The 14,077-nt window shown below is 36.6% G+C and overlaps 1 protein-coding gene across 3 annotated transcripts in view; it reads right to left on the bottom strand.

Annotated features, from left to right (window-relative positions):
• Positions 1–14,077, bottom strand: part of LOC131029530 (prolyl 4-hydroxylase 1) — a 213,778-nt gene that overhangs the window by 1,128 nt on the left and 198,573 nt on the right. The window contains exon 11 of one of the 3 annotated variants that reach the window (XR_009102788.2): positions 12,971–13,148. The exons of the other annotated variants lie outside the window; for them this stretch is intronic. The gene's annotated coding sequence lies outside the window, so the exon portion shown is untranslated. The remainder of the gene's footprint in view (positions 1–12,970; positions 13,149–14,077) is intronic. 3 annotated transcript variants of the gene reach the window in all.

Below are 14,077 nucleotides of genomic sequence, written 5' to 3'. Positions count from 1 at the left end.
TCAGTTTTATGATATGAAAAATGACACCAGCATAAATTAAAATTACTCAATTCCATGAAGGGCAGCATGGGCATAAACACCTACTCCATAACAATAATTTCCAGTTCCAACACAATATCAATAGTGACAGTAGTACATTTGAACTCTATAAAATACCTCGAAATACCCTATAAATGGATCACTAGAAAGAGCATCAATATAAATACCACAATATGGGTTAATATAGTGAAGTGCGTAAGTGTAAAAAAAAATTCACATGCATGGACCCACACGAACACTTCTGCATATAAACTAATATCAAAGGAGATATTACCATCCAGTTACCAATTTGACATGACACAAAAAGAATAAACAATACAACAAAGATGGTGTTCTTAAAGTTAAATTACAACTGTAACAAGAGTAAAATCATTAAGGTATTAAATCCATTTGTGAAATTGTTGGCTTGATGATGATTGTAATGATTTATATGTTGTCATTGATGTAACACATAACACATATGTTCACATTGTCTACCGGTGTGACTTCAAAGTTAGTTATACTGCAACCGGTATGCTAGAAGGTTTATATCAAACCAGTACATGGTGACAACCGGTATATGCATGGAGTCAGCTGATGTGTAAATATTTATATATGGATATTCATAACTCGACATCAACCTGAAGATCCAACGGAGATTATCCAAGGAGCATCTAAGGACAAACGGTTTATATGTTTAACTCCAACCGGTATTGTTAGTCCAACTGGTATTCATTGATTATGTGATGAGTTATCCTCACCGACAATTTTTGGCGATACTTTTGTGATGAGTTATGATTGTTTGACCAGATACACTACACCTAGGAAATTGTGATATGATTTCTCAAGGCCGACATGAAATCTAAATGTCTATATATTGACATCACAATGAATTATTTTGTATGAGCGAAGGAGATATGATATGTGATGTTTTGATGCGAAGGCAGAAGTGTTAAGTTAGTATCTATTCAAGCAAGTTGTGCTACTACTAGATCACACCATCTGTTGTTTTCTAATCACTGCAACAGTCAAATCCCCTAACCGGGTAAGCTCTAACAAGCTTCATTGTACAAATCTGCTAACCAAGTGATCCATTAGTTTGGATTCAGAAATCCTCTACCGAGGTTACTCCTAACAGGGTATAGCTTTTAACTAAGCTTTGGGATCTTTAACAGTATTCGCTCCTAGCAGAGCAACTTTTTGTAGACCCTAACCGGTCAATTATCTATTACTGCAGATAGTTAACTTGTGAGTCCCATCTCACCGTGGTTTTTCCCATTTGGGTTTTCCACGTATAAACACTTGTGTTATGGTGGATGTTTTACTTATTGTGGATGTTTTTATATCATTTTGGATTGCATGCATAGTGTTTAACAAACTTGTTAAGTACATCTACCAGTCAGTGTTTAAAGTAGTATTGTTTTTGGTGACATTGATTCACCCCCCCTCTTAGTGTTTTACAAGTCCATAAGAGATAAATAAAAATCATTACTCAAACCATCATGTCTGGTGACCAACAATGGACTGATCACATTAGCAAATCAAGGTTGGCTTGAGGATTATGCATTAAAGAGAGTTAAAAAATTGAATAAAAAGCCAAACCAGTATGTTCCCCAGTTGACAATAAAAAGTTTTCACAAAGAAAATATTTACCAGTGATATAATTTGCAACCATCTCACTCTTGAGAGACAATTCCTAGTGCAATCATATCCTTTTTTGAGATAGGTAAAATGAAACTTCCCCTCTGATAACCGTACATGAGAATTTCCTATCATTCAATTTAATTTTTAAACAAGAGCACCCACATAATTTGTTAGACAAAGATAAATCACTAGTGTAATATCAGAATACCTGATAGACCATCCCCCGGAAGTATGAACAAAGAGAATTTAAAATAAAATAATCCATAATCTCCAAAATTAATAAGGGAGAATTCAAAGTGCCAAAATTTGCAGTTGACTTATACTAGTGTAGAATCAGTGAATATAAACCTTTGAAAAATCTTAAATAAAATCCCTACATACTAGTATGGATGATCAATAGGAATTATATTGTCAAGGTGTCACTTGATGAATCACTCTAAAGCTCATAAATTAATTCTGAACTAATGATTTATCATAGTTACCAAGAGATGGGGACCAGAACTGGTACAGGGGAGGACAGGTACAAATACATTATTTTCTTTAAAAAATAAAAATGAAGGCATGTGGTTCAACGAGTATATGTTATTTTCAAAAAAAAAAGGCTGAAGGTATTAGACTCGTATCTATACATGAATTTGAAGAGATATGTTCTGCAAATAAGAGGTTAGAACTCGCTAATTGTAAATTGCTAAGAGTTATTTAATGTCATATTTGTGCAATATAACTGCTGTTCGTAAGTAGATATTTCAAGAATTATTATAACACAATTAAACTCTTGTCGTAAAAACAATCTAAATGTTGAATCACCCATCCTCATGAAATAAACAACATCATTACATTTGCAAATCAGAACTGTGCATTCAAACCTGCAAGCAAACTGTTTGAAAAATTACTCAGTGGAAAATGTGAAAAAAAGGGGCAAAAATTCAAAATTATACAGGAGTCTTACAGTGGTATCAGAGCTAAAGTTTCTACCAGCCTATTGGGTGGTTCAGAAAATTGATTTTCAGTTGTGAAGCATGGTATCAAAAGATAGAAAGTGGTCGGCCAAAATACTCATGAATACAGGTAGTGAACTCAGTTATCAATCTCAACCAAGTGATGTTGTTTTCTAAACTCTGAAAGAAGTAGAAGAATGTTTGATAGTTGTAGAGCAGTCACCCTATGTATTGTTGCAAGCAGCTCTAATTCCTGCAGTGGCTTCCTTAGGTAAGCACAGGTGGCTGAAACATACAGATGATGAGATAAGACTGATGGTTACTTCATCTTCAAGTGAGATCGTGAGAATTTTTGCACCTAAAGCTTCTTATGATGATAACACAATGAAAGAGATAATTCAGCTGATGGTGGACAATTTCTAGGATATTGGTGATATCACATGTTCTCACTATTCTAGAAGAGTTGCCATACTTGAAACACTTCCACAAACCTGAAAGAATAACATTATGTTGGATTTGGGTTTGAGTGATTTGATCTACAGAATGTTTCACCATTTCTTTGCTACAGTCAAGAAAGAACATGCTAATGATGTTATTGCAGCCATGCAAACTATTATGGTTTTGACTATTAATGCCAGTATTGATGTGCCACAACTTTTTCTATTCTACCAGCTAACAGGGAAAAGGTCGATCAAGGAATCTTATCAGCTAAAAGGATCTTAGCTGAAAATGTGATTTAGTGTGAAAAGACGTTCAATCCTTTCTTGGATAATGAGTAGGTGGTTGAAGAGGAATCTAGAGCGAAAAAATCTGATGGAGAGATTGTCTTAAAACATGAGGAAAATGTTACAGAGCCTCCAGATGATTCATTGACATGCATGCAGCTACTGTGGATGAGATTGTGCATAATGCAAAAGACAAAACAGTGTCCTTGGATTCTAGTTCAGATTCATCCAATAATGATTATAAGACTAATGACTTCCTTGATGATTCTAGTGGAGCAAATGATTGATATGAGTTCCCAAATGTATTTTCAGATGAAGGCCATGGTGAAAGCAAAAAATAATGATGTCTTCAAATCAGCTTTTGATGATCCCTTATTTCATTCCAGTGATGATAAGTCAAGTGGCTTTTGGTTTTACTTGCAAACCAAGCCTACGGGGAGGGATGTTTATGATGATTTAAGTACTAATAAGTTGGAGAGAGATCTGTTTAGAGAATCTAACACTCATGATGAGCACAGTGAGCCCATTTTCTCTGTGCAAAACAATCAGCTCTTAAGCACTTGGGATCCAGGTGTGTTGGCACCTAAGTATGATAAGGATCCATATTGGGATGAATTTCCTTTTGATTATAATGAAGCCATACTTCAACTCAGGAGTCATGCATAAAGGATGGTCTTAAAAACAAATCTGATTTATCATTGTATGAAGCTGATATCGAGCACAGGCCTAGTGACTTTGTTGATTTGAATTGGCAACTTAATGTTGAAGATGATAAGGAAGAGGCACAAAAGATTTAGTACAACCATGGTGATACTATTGGAAAGTATGGAACTAATTCTAATTTCTACATGCATCATAACAAAAATTCTCTAAACTTAAAAGATCCTGTCTTTTACAAGGGAAGTTGGAAAAATTAATGTTTGTTGTCAGTAGAAATTGAAGCACAAACTTTATCTAAATTTGATGGCAATAGAAGTCTTGTGGAGAGTTACATCCAAAAGACAAAAAAAAAATCAGTATGAACAAGTTGCTTCCCTTGCTAAATTGCAGATGATGAAGAGCACTATGAAGGAAGTGAAATCAGCCTTCTTACACATGATCCATGATAGAGATATGTCTACCAAGATTGCAAATGAGGCTTTGATTTTGTACAACAAAACAAAAACTAAGGAAGATGAGCTTAGTGCAACTAAGGATTTCCTGAAGAATTCTCAAATGACTCTATAAGAAACAGAAAACCAGTCTGATATGTTCATATAGTTCAAAGAGCAGGAGAATAGAGAGTGTCAAGGAGATCCAACAGATAGTGGAAGAACTTGATTGCATTCAATAGAGTTTGATTTATTACATTGTCCCAAGAAATCAGAAAATGGGAGGTTGGATCAGCAAGCGGATTGGTTTGAGTTTGGAATTCACAATAATCTTCAGTTTGTTGATAATCTATTATTTGATGTGAATGCTGATATGACTTTTTATAGTCTACTCTTCAACTTGACTGTTGGAGATTTTTTCTGATTTCAATGATGAGATTGGAGTTGATCATAGGATTTGGGACCCAGGTGCAATTTCTGGCAGTCAGGTGATGAGTCAGGAATGGAGTTGTGGGCAAAATTTCAGAGATGGCATCACTGTCCACTTTCCAATCATTCTACACAAGATTTCAGTTCTTGGCATGCATATGAGTTGGTGCACCTTTTCAGACAAGCAATTGAGTACTTTATGGATGAGGTTATTTGGTAGAGGCGATTTAAGTATAGGATAAGTCATATCAGCTATATCATGCTTACATCTACTTTTTCCGGAGTACTTCATATTATTACCTATTGCCCTTGCATTACCACATTGACTACGGCAACATCATTTTACAAGCAGATAGTTTTTGCGCTTTGGCAGGCTTTAGGGTACCTGGTTGTGAGAGTTTTTCCAGACACAATTCGATTATTTTTTGCTTCCACTGTGGTGAGTGACGATTATTGCAGATACTTCATAGAGATGGTATGCATATCAATTATTTTCTGTAATGTCCTCTTTTTATAAATGCCCTAGTTTTGCCCTAAAATCAAATTTCCAAGTAAGAGATGCAATAGAGTTACATACCAACTTAGATCACCCAAATTGAGGTCCTGAAAACATCTTATATAACCATTGAAAACATAATTAAACAATCCATTCTTAGAAATAATAAGCAAACATAGATCTTGTTACTGGGGTTTACAAGCATTAACTTGATTATAAGATAGACATAATTAAATGATTCATTTCAATTATAAGGAGACTAAGATAAAGGGTATGTTAGGGTATTGAATGTTGCTCTACCCTAGGCCCAAGAGCAGATCTCCTATCCCTCTTGGCCTCATGGGACCATTCGATCACCACCATAAGGCGGCATACCTAGTGAGGAATCCTGTGGCATTTCCCCTCACCATCCCACCTTTATCATCCACCCTATAATATGAATTCCTTAATTCCCATAGCCAATCTAGACAGGGAAGTCAAGACTACTACAGTAGGGTGTCCCAAGAGTCCTTCCCTCCTAAGCCCAAGGGCAACACTCCTTGTGCCTCCCTAGCCTCATGGGACTATTCGGTCACCACAATGAGGTGGTGTACCTAGGAGAGGACCTCATCATATTTCCCCTCCATGTATCCCCTTATCCCTTAACCAAGGTTGATAATCATTAAATCAACATATCAGAATTTATGCATCATAGTTTTAATTTAGTATATAGAGATTATACACTATTGCCCACTAATATATACACTAGAGATCATATGATTATATAATTCTAACTAGCTCGTACATTGTTTAGAGGGTAATTCAAATAAACATTATCATCGCATTATTAACTAATACTTTCCCCATACCAAATCGCAATGAGATTATTAATATTGTATGCTAGTTGTCAATGTCTAAAAACTAGATGCTCGCTTGGCTGCTTGAATGGCCTTATATACCCTTCCTAGACGGTGGAGGGCCATAATATTCCCCACGGGTTGTCAGTATTGTGAGAGAGATGTCTCCAACTTGATGACAACCGCCCCTTCATAGCTAACCCTTGCTTAGAGTCGCTTTGTTCTATTAGAACTATTCCTCCTTAATTCTTTCTTTAATTGATTACTTATAAAATCATTGCCATAAGGGAAGAAGAACAATCTATATAAGCAAAATGTTATTCGATAAACACATACAATAATCTTTATCCCACGAACTGTTGTTGTCATTATTATTAACGCTAGGGGACAATGAAATTGTGAAGTCTTATTAATTGTAAGACAATTTCCATATTTTATTTGATGATGTTTGTAGTGTCATGGTGGGGGTATGACAACCCGCACTTCCAGAAATCACTTGTCCTCAAGCAATGAGAGTTTTAACTAAATCTCCTATGAGGGTTCCTAATCAACCCTTGGAGATTTGTAAATTTTAAGACAAGTTTTCTCTCATCAATTGTGATCGTGTAATGTGGTGGAAAATTAGGGTTTCACCATGGGATGTAGTAAAACCGCTAATTTTTGCTTAATTACCATCACATTAGGGAAAAATAGAAATTTGATAGATCTAAGCCTAATAGACAGATTATGATCTGATTTCAGGCCTCCTAAATGGGGCTCTTCTTTCCCTTGAATTAAATTGAATTTGAATTATTTGAAGATTAGGGTGCAATGGTGGATTATTGAAGCAGATATGCATAAACAGTGAGCTACAAACGTCAAACGTAGCCAGAAACCTGGATCTGAGCAGTAGATGAAGGTTTGGATTTGTTCCCAGAAATTTGGCTTGAATTGTCGAGACCATGGTGGTGGTCGCCTTGGTCCTTCGAACTTCCCGCCATCAAAAGGTGAACCTATTCACCTCTGTGAACCCCGTCAATCCTCTGAAACGTAACTTTGTAACTATTCCTCCACACAATGAAAAAGTGAAAATTGTGGGTAATACAGGTTTGCCTTAGGTCAAACCCCGATTTTGGAATTAACCATGAAATTGAATTAAAATGTAAATGAAGTACTGTGGTAAAATACTTTCCTTTTGAGGGAAAGGCTTGAAAACGTTTGAAACACTAATGATATACCTTTGATGAAGTTTTGTTTGTCTTCACAAGGAATTAGGGTTTCATGTAGATAGTCTTCATAGAACATAGAATATGAATGTCTTCTCCAATGCTTGAATCTTGACTTTACTTCTACTCCAATGCTTGAAAGAAGACTGATTGCTTGCTCACTTGAATTCGTCAGAGTGTAATTGAGAAGTTGAATATTCCGGATTAGGTTTAAAATGAGAGGGGTACACCTCCTTTTATACATGCTAGTCGAAGAAAAATTCAATTTTCGACACGGGCCGACGGGGATCTAGGTTCCAACTCAAACTAAGTGACTGTTATGAGGCCCCAAAATGGACCCTTTTTGAGAGGACCATGGCACTGCGCTCTAGTCTTGGACATCAAGGTCCCAGAATTAAGGGGAGGAAAGTGTAGACAATGAAAATTTGAGTTTGATGACTGGTGTGAGCAGAATTAGAGCTTCAATCAAAACCTTAGAGGACGAATGCCAAAGTGAGGCCTACGTGAGGACAAAATTGTAGGCACGCTCAATTTAGCCCAAACTTTAGTGGGAGTATGAGACTAAGCATACTCACAGTAAAGTACAAAGGTTTGCATTGAAAACTTTCATCAAGACATCAAAGAGACAAGACACACTAAGCCCCCAAGGGACTTTAGGATCTTACTGCTTCAATATCAAGATAAAAGGGACATCATAAGAGAGGAAAGAGAGAGAGAATCACGACTGCAAGCCCAGTAGTTAGCTTACTATGAGTCATGAAAAAAAAATACCAAATTACAAAGCAAAAGGCTCGGGTTGCAAAGTAACTTGAGTATCAAGACATGTTATGGTCTATGCATAAAGTGAAACATTGAGCGTAGTGTATGCCCCCACGTTAAAGCATTTGCATACGCCTTATTAGGAGCAATTGCTTTAAGGTATAGCATGCATCCAAAGACAAGCACACTACCACAATGGTATGCCCCAAGAAAGGACAAATCAAAAGATAATGGTCACAAAATAGAAAAACACATAAGGGATCCACTAATTCTAGGGTAATTACGCTCTTATGATAAATAATGTATATCATGAATATTTATATTGAATTGACCTCATCACCCAAAGGTACTGGAACCACAAGCACAATGGAAAAAGAAAACATGTGTCTTTTGAGTCAACATGGAAGAGACCAAAAGAGAGCTCAACGCTTTGTATTGTCCCTAAGTAGGCAACACAAAGGACAACAAATAGAAGAATTGAGATACAACTAGAAGAATATCACAATAGATTTGGCCTCTTTATTACCTTGCACCAACGAAGTGATAAGGGTCATCCAAAGAGAACCTAGCATAACAGAAAAACACATCACGAGGGAAACACATTACAAACAAGCGAGAGAGGAAAGAGAATATATGACACAAATGAAGCTAATCAAACAAATCATCTGCCTCCCATTCTTGTTGAACATTGGTTTGGGAAGGTGGACAAGATGCAAGAGGAGCAACTTCAAGCACGGTAGATGGAGCTACTGCAAGTTTTAAACAAGGACCATGCTCTAATGCTGAGTCCCTTTGTCTATCACTAACAGCTAGGATTAATGCTTTTGAAAATTGTTTAGATAAATCATTGTCAACATCAACAAGCTCATATGTATCATCATAATCATTAGAATCAACATTGATATCATGAACAACATCATCATGCATTTCTTCATCAAGATTAATAAAAATAGGATCTTTGATATGAATAGAACATGAACCATCATCTTTCTTAAGAATTTTTAATCTTGGTGATTTAGGATGAACTTCCTCCCTAGGGTTAGGCGAAGGTTGGACAAATGGGACTTGTTGATGTGGTTTTTATGTACAATCAAACACAGAATAAAATACCAAAAGTATTCTATGCTCTTGATCAAAATCTTCTTGGATGCTAAATGATGTGATAAACCAAGACGACTCCAAGGTTTCTATAGTCAGGTCTTGACATGTGGATTGCTCAATTGGTCGATGTGATTGCTGGTAATCCAAGGGAACTTACATTGAATACTTGAATGCTTGAATTGCTGGAACTTAGACTCTAACTACTCGCTTGGACAATAAAAAGAGCAAGGGAGATGGATTTAGGAAGACTATGCTACTCCTAAAATGCAAGAAACAATGAACGATTGAATGAAATTCAACAAAGTTTCACTTCGTCATCAGCAAACAACTCTACAAAGCTAGTGTGATCTCCTAAGGTAGGCACGTGATGTTCAAATTACTATCAACAACAAAGACATCATCAAGGCATAGCATACACAAGTGTGAATAGCAATTGAAATTAAGCTCATTGAGAATTCCAGTTGACCACACAAGGCAAACTTACAATCAGCAAATTGCTAGTGGTATGGATAAACAATTTTCATCATTAATCATTCACAACTCCTTTCATTCATCTAATCAACATGAAAGCAAATCAGAAGTAGAAACCATGTAACTTGTTGAAACAACACATTTCACCATATCTTCAATCTTAGCAACAATTTATTCTTCTCCTAATCTATTCTAGCTTCTAACTTCTACTTTTCTAACATTAACCCGCTATTAACATCCTATTCGCTATTAACCTCTACAAATGAGAGAGAAGCCTTCTATAGTGCTCCCTTACAAATGAATGGCTTGGATTGAATCTATATCAATGGCCAAGATTACAAGATGAAACCCTTATTAGGGTTTATTGGAACAAACTCTCCTTAGCCAATGAGATAATTACAATATTTGAACAGATGTCCTCTCTTGAATATTTGACCAATAGATAGTGAGGGTAGGTACATTGGAGTTTGTGTCTCCATAGATGAGTCGGGTGCATTGCATCTAGACATGCTGATGTGGAACCTTCTGATTGATGGAATGGTGACTAGGATGCCACCTTGATTTGCTCATCTAAAACTTTCTTGATCACGTTCACTCTTCTTTACTCTAACTTGGAAATTTTCCTCCTTGTGATGTATTCCTAATCCCAATCTTTGAATTTTGAAGTATTGCCTTCCTTAACCTTCTTTGAGGACCTTCTTGTATTCCTTTTTGATGTGTGAATGCTTTCCTATCCTTTTATTGATGCCTATCATCCACTTCCTTAAACTTGAGCACAATCTTTGTTTTTTTGTTGTGATATCCTTCTTTCATGCCTTGGCTGTGCAACTCAAACTTCTTCATGTCAGTGGTCTTCTTTGTATGACTTGTAGCTGTAGGATATTCTTCCTCATATCAAACCTGAAGAAACAAATACGTTTTAAATCAAAAGATAATCATTAACACTTAGTAATTCTCAAATCTGAAAATAAGATTTTAGGTCTGATTGTGAATTAAGCCTGCATCTCTGATTTTTAAGTTATTTCCAGGTCTGATGTTATGTGAATTTTCATCGAATTTTGCTCTGATTTCTTTCCAAGATGGACAAAAACTGCCTTCAGCTTGATTCTAAAACCTTTCTCTTTGATCAAAATCACCATCTTTAAGAGCATTTTGATCAGATGCAATGATCAAAACAATTGTAAAATCGCTGTCTTAGATGAAATTCACCGTGTCTTCAAGTGCAGATCAGAATTGGGGATTGCTTTGAATGATTATATTTGAAATGATTTTGAAACATTCTCTTTACATAGGTGTTGAATATTCAAGAATCGCTTCCTTTCATATTATCCTTGTGACAGCCAATTTGCTTTGTTCTTTATCAAACATTTTCTTTACAAATTCAAACATTAGCACTAGCAATTATTGATCAACTAGAAGAATTTTGGGCTTTTTGACCCTCAAAGGAAGGTTCGGACTTTTGGGAGGGCAAAGGAAATGTGGTCAGCGTTCCAAGGAGGCAATGGAAGTGAGGTCGCTCTTCCAAGAGGGTAAAGGAAGTGAGGTCACTCCTTCAAGAGAGCAAAGGAAGTCAGGTTGCTTCTTGAAGAGAGCAAAGGAAATGATGTCGCTCCTCCAAGGGGGCAATGGAAATGATGCCGCTCCTCCAAGGGAGCAATGGAAATTTTGTTTATTTAGTGAAATTTCATCCAGGGGGTTCACCTTTCAAACCTCCTTGCTTATCTTGTTCAAATTGACCTTACTTGACACCTTCCATTCAATCTTTCGCCACCACAGGCTTTGATTAATCGTATTGATGACCAACTTAACCCTGCTCACTCAAATTTGCAAAAGATGAAATGATATATGAGTCTCGAACTCGAGGCAAAGAGGGGACCCCCATTTTGACTAGGTGATGTTATAAAATGGTCACAACAGGACTAAGTCAACATTTGGTGTCTTCGGGGAGGAAATGGGTTGAAAAGCAAGTTCATGAGCCTTAGCATGATATCTGCGTCGGCATTCTCTCACACAACGATTTCTTTTAGTTTTAGCCGAGGGTTGTGAAGGTTTAGGATCAATGAACATAGCCTTCCTTTATTCCTTTAAAGGAGGAATGGGAGAAACTCTACTAGGTTGAAAAATAGGACATGTCCAGCGCTTTCCTTTGTAAGGCAGAACTGTGGCAACTGTAGGAGGAATAGAAGGTGTAGGAAGTACACCAAGTCCATCATGAGAAGGAGGAATTGGTCTAGGGTCTCTACAGGCTTACTCAAAGATAAGATCATTTCATTCTTCCACCTTTGATAAGATAGAAAAAGAGCATCACTTTGAGGCTTAAGAGGCTCAAATTGTTTAGGCCAAAAGTAATCAAGGGTGACATCTCCACGCTTCACCGTGGGTTGGTACATACTATGATTAATTGTTATGATAGTGCCATTATGAGGGAATTTTAGACATTTATGAATAGAAGGGATCGCTTTCATGGAAGAGAGCCAAGGATGTCCCAACTTCACACGAAATTTATCTAATGTAGGAATGATAGCAAAAATGATATCTAAGCACTTAGTACCAACCTCAACGAGAAAAATAATAGAACTAATAGTAGGGCAAGAGAAACCATCATACACCTTGACCATGACATCAGATTTATCATATGATACCTGATGCCATTGTAAAGTATAAAGATATTCTTCAGTGATCACATTCACCATACACACTGGATCAATGAGCACCCCTCGTGAGAGTTCATCTTTGATCTTCGCAGTAATATATAGTGGGCCATCAGGTGCAACGATAGTCTCACTAGAATCAAAGGTAATGCATAGGTCCTTAGGAGGTGTAGATTTGTCAATAAGATTCACAACATTATTGGACTCAACACCAAGGTCATTGGGAGTATGCAAGAGGCTCAAAGTCAACCACATTAGTACAATGGGAAGGTAAAGGATTAGTAAAGATTTGGAGGTTTTGATTAGGAGCTATGGATTTGCTTCCTTCGTCATTCACAATAGCTAGAGATATGGTATCATTATGAATAATGTCTTAAATCCTACTCCTTAAGGTATAACATTTCTCGGTATCACAACCAAGTTCATGATGAAATTGGCAAAAGTCTTTTGGATCATGATAAGATGGCAAAGGTTTAGAGGTATTAATTGCCTTGATGGGAGGAAACTTCAACACACTTTTATCTATCAATTTCAACATTATGCTATGCAAAGACTCAGAAAAAAGAGTAAATTTTTTTCTAAAGTATTTGGATAAAGAGGCCACACCTGATATCATGGTTGCCACTTGAGTATTGATGTTGTCGTTTATCTTGATGTATTCCTTGTTGGGTTTTAACTTCACAAAAGATTGTTGAGCACTCTCATTCTTATCAACTGGAGCCATTGAAGGAGATGATTCAAATTGACTCACTCGAAGCTGATAATTATGAGGCACTGCACACAACTGCGTAAAGGAAGTAAATTCAGAAAAGAAAATCTTATCCCTAATGTCTTTTTGTAAATTAGCAATAAAAATTATTTAAACATCATGATCAGGCATAGGATAAGCAGCTTGAGAATACAAATGTTTATATCTACCAACAAAATCAGTCACTTTTTCTTTAACACCTTGCTTACAATGAATCAAATCAGTCAATGTAATTTTAGGACCAATATTATTGTGAAATTGTTGAATGAAAGCATTAGCTAATTCAAATTGTTGAAATGATGTAATAGAATAAGGAGTCAAAGAACAATACCATTGCAAAGCTTTATCCCTAAAGGTTTGAGTAAATAACTTAGCCATAAGTCTTTGATCATCAGCAAAGTCACTACACAAAGTTTGAAAAGTTTTCACATGAGTTAAGGGATCACTTTTTTCATTGTAAAGCTCCAATTGAGGGACTTCCATATGTTTAGGAGGGACAATACGGACAATGTCATCAGATAATGGGCTCGCTACATCAAATGTAAGCACAGTAAACTTGGATTGGGTAATGGAAGCTAATTGTTGTTATAGGGATGAAACAGTCTGGGCTAAGTTTTGGGATAGAAATAGAAGACTCACGGAAGGAGGCATATAACAAGGTTGCCCCCTTGACTAGCATGTGTAGGATTAACATTTTGTGTGGATGTAGTCATGATGGAAGATGTAAATGCATGTACACTATGCAAGGATATGGACATAGGAATAGAATAATTGACTTGACTAGTAGTTTGAGTATATCCAAGGACTTCGGCACAACTTTTGATAGGCATGGTATTAGTATTAACCTAAGTTGCAGGGTTCGCCCCCCTAGACCACTGGTACTGGTTCGATCCGATCCTGGTCCTGGTTTGATCCATTTGTGGTCTGGACAAGGTTCGTGATTCACATGCCTAGTTCGGACCAGG

The sequence above is a fragment of the Cryptomeria japonica genome, chromosome 5 (assembly GCF_030272615.1).
Source record: "Cryptomeria japonica chromosome 5, Sugi_1.0, whole genome shotgun sequence".
In the NCBI taxonomy this organism is placed as follows: Eukaryota; Viridiplantae; Streptophyta; class Pinopsida; order Cupressales; family Cupressaceae; genus Cryptomeria; species Cryptomeria japonica.
The sequence above is the reverse complement of the archived record's forward strand: the minus strand, read 5'-3'. Positions and strand labels throughout refer to the sequence as shown.